Source organism: Ictalurus punctatus, chromosome 28 (assembly GCF_001660625.3).
Source record: "Ictalurus punctatus breed USDA103 chromosome 28, Coco_2.0, whole genome shotgun sequence".
NCBI lineage: Eukaryota > Metazoa > Chordata > Actinopteri > Siluriformes > Ictaluridae > Ictalurus > Ictalurus punctatus.
The window spans coordinates 17,425,958-17,429,811 of NC_030443.2; positions in this window are offsets into that span (position 1 = coordinate 17,425,958).

Sequence of the window (3,854 nt, forward strand, 5' to 3'; positions counted from 1 at the left end):
ATCCTCATCAATAGTAATAGTTGCACTAATGACACAGATTGTTACAGCACCTACAGTACATTCCCAAATACCCAAATGTTAGAACTATTTATGGTAATTCCCGCAGGCCTGAACTCCACTGATAACGCTTGTATTACAGTGACGCTATGCTAACAGCACAGGTGGCTAAGCTCAGGTGCTCACCTTGCACTTATTTTGGGGGTAATTAGCAGCTCGTCTCTTTAGGAGCATTTAATCATTCATGCTGCTGTCACTGAGCCTCAAAGGCCAAAGTCATCAATAATGAAGAGTTTGGCGTCAGCAGATTAGCATCGAAGAGCACCGGGACACAGAGCCGGCTCCACGATTCACTCCACGACTCACTGATTCACTTTCATTACTTGATTCAGCATCCCAGGCTTTACATTCAGGCTAAAGTAATCCTGTTTTAAAGCCGGGGGAGGGGGTGTAAACTTTTGAACAGGATGATCGGTACGATGATATTTTTTTCATCTAATCCTGCCCTTCAGAAGCTACGTAAGATATTTACATGTTTCCCAGAAGACAAAATAACAACAATTTCCACCGCTCATCCTGTTCAAAAGTTTACACCCCCCTGGCTCGTGTTGCCTTCTTGAGAATCAAGAATCTGAAAACAGGCCACTCCCAAAAGGGATTTGTAATTTCATTAAGCTCTGCATGGACTGTAAAGTTAAAGAGATCAGACTGAAAGTTGCACAGGAAAACAAACATGCGCCTTTAACGTCCATTTTGAATTTATTACTATGCTGAAGGATGAACAGGGGGAAAGCAGGGACTTTATGGAAAATGCATTTAGGCCATTAAACTCTGTCCATCGCTGACCGAGCACACACACTGGCCATTAATCACCCACACTGGCTTTATCTTCGATCCGGATGGTTCAGGATTTTCAGGTATTTCAGGAAGTTTTCCAGTAATGGGAACTTCTCTACACACTGCCTGAGTTAACCGCCTCCTGTGATGGATGTGTCAGATTTGTCTGCTAAATAACACACAAGTTTGTGTCGCACTGGAGACTGGAAGGAAGCGTGGGATGAATAATGAGAGAAAAGAGAAAGGAAGTGGGAGGAATAAGGAAGGAAAAAAAAAAAAGGTGCACAGGTTTGGCTGCTGGCTCGATGTAATGAAGGGGGATGGAAGGAAAGGCAAAGCGGCGAGGGAGGGATAATGAAAGGAAAGAATGACGGCTGTGTGAAGGTTTCTCGTGGAGGCTGCAGAGCTAATTCGGGGATAACAAGCCAAGTGCTGCTGCAGTCTCAGGATCTCATTGACAGGATGCCCTGTGGGCTGATGGGTAATCGGAACATTTTGTTGAGAACTGAGAATAGCACGCTGTCCGTGTCATGTCCGTTCCTAATGACCACACGGTTTGTAGATGTTTTTTCTTCTTCTTCTTCTCCTTACAGAAACTAAACTCTGTACCAGAGCACACAGCGCGACGCTGACAGCTTTATTCGAGTTCATATTAAAGCGCTGTTTGTTTTCTACTTTGTTCAAGAGCGGGCTGGTTTTTTTTTTTTGTTTTTCTTTCCAGGTTCTGGTTTCACCATCAGAACACGTGACATTTAAAAAGCGTCAGCTGACGTTACTTCCATTCATGACTCCATCTTCGGGCGTAATGCTGAACTGGTAATTTCCTGACTGCTGACTGCTTAAATATTCCTGTCCTATGTTTCATGGAACATAAAAAAAACCAAAAAACAAACAAGAACATAATAAACCGTGGTGGATGCTGCCACCGCCGTGCTTCACAACTGGGATAGTGTTTGTTTTTCTTTTCTTTGTACGTTAAAAGCCTCATCCTTTTCCCTCCATCCTTAATGCCAAGCAGTTTAGGTTTTTGTTTCATCTGACCAGAGAACACTCCTCCATAATGTTGGTGATCACCTGCAAACTTCAGTGTGTCTTTTTTATACACTTCCTAGATCCCGTAAAGACACGTGAATTCTGTCGACGTCACCCGAAAGCCTTCGTGTTCCCGTTAAGAGAATGTAATTCCACTCGATATGAAAGTTTTTAATTTTTTATTTATTTATTTTTTTAATGACGACGGAATACTAAGAAAATGCGATGAAGGAACAGGTATCAGTGAATTAAGGATACTAGAGCTGTTTACGAGAATTGAATCGAATGCTGCGAATAAAACACTCCTTTCTCAGTTCATCTCAATGAAAAAAACTGTTCATTTAACTGACGATGAAATAAATCGATAATTCTATTGGGTCTGTGGCGATAACAGTGATGAACTTTATACTGAAGATATTTTAGAGTCCTTTACTGATTGAAACTCCAAACACAAGTCCACAAACAGATGGTAAACAGCGCTCGAAAACACGACCGCATGTATGAATTCCGAGCGTATTCACGATCCTTGAATCTTTCAATCGTCCGCGTCTCAACTGATCGTCCTCGTGTCCTCGTTTGTTCTCCCCGAGAGAAAGAGAGACAGGGTGTCTCGTATGAAGAGCAGCCAAACGTGGAGACCCGAATCCATTTATACCATGACAGGATCAATGCCAGGATCCTCACTGGCACAGACAGCCAGACAGACATGTGAAGCCCCCGAGCGTGTGTGTGTGTGTGTGTGTGTGTGTGTGTGTGTGCGTTCCAGACCGCCAGGCTTTCCCTCGGACATCCTGCTAATTCAGACGAAGTGAAATTAAAGCACACAGTGAGCGCAGAGAAGATCCAAACACAACCTCAGCGTGCCTCGTCTCCCCCGTCCGTCAGCAGCCATGTGTTTTTCCCTCCAATTTCATCATCTCCTAATTCGCACCCTCTATCTTTCCCACCTGCTTTCCATTATCACGTGACAGCAGCTACCACGGCAGGGTGAAGGCTAACACGGGCCTGAAACCAACTAGCGTAACTTTTCGAACCGCTGCTCATGCACCGCAGCGTAACGCACTCCAGATAAAAGCGCCGTCCGCCCTCTTCGGCGTACACGAGTTCACAGACGTCCACGATCGACTAGTGTTGCCGTGATTGACAGAGGAGAGGACAGTCATTCCCTCGGCAGCCTCTCTTATTTATTAAAACAAACGCGTCGGTACAAACCGTGCAACCTGCTGAGATAGGAAATGAATCAACGCTTTCCGACCAATCGGAATTGAGCAACTGCTCCAACTTCCCAATGGATTTCTGTGCTGTTCTTCGTGCAGGTTATAAAGTATGTGATCATTAGAAATAATGCAATAAAATGGAACTTTTTGCGCCTCTCTGTTTGTCATGTTTTGGGGACTGTGGCTTTATGCACAGATGTTGGCTTAACAAGAAATAATCCTGCGCTGATGCTTCAGGCCAGGGGAGAGAGAGAGAGAGAGAGAGAGAGAGAGAGAGAGAGAGAGAGAGAGAGAGAGAGAACAAAGAAAACAGACACGGAGACAGCGAGAGATGATTAATGAGACGTGCAGATACACTGAGTGTGGGTTTAAACATTGAGACCGTCTCGGCTGTGCGACAGCTTCATCTCACATCCTTTGTCTCCTCATCCTTCTTAATTTTTACTGCTTGCATGGAGGAACAGTGCGACACTCAATGCAATATTCACGCATGAGTTATATAAGCACGTCCTGATTTTACCGAGCGACAGACGCCCCTGAGCTGACAAGCTAAATTTGCTCGGCTAGTCACAAACTCTATCTCATTACTACCGCCGTTTCTTTCTTTTTTCTTTTTGGTGGGTGGGGGCTTGGCAATGTTAGCAAACTAGCATCACTGCACTACTCTTAAACAGCTACGTGTTTAGCTTAACTACATGTTAATGTTACTATTCCAGCTCCACTATGAGATATCATGTAGCTAGCCGGGTTTGCTAGCACGCTAGTTAGACT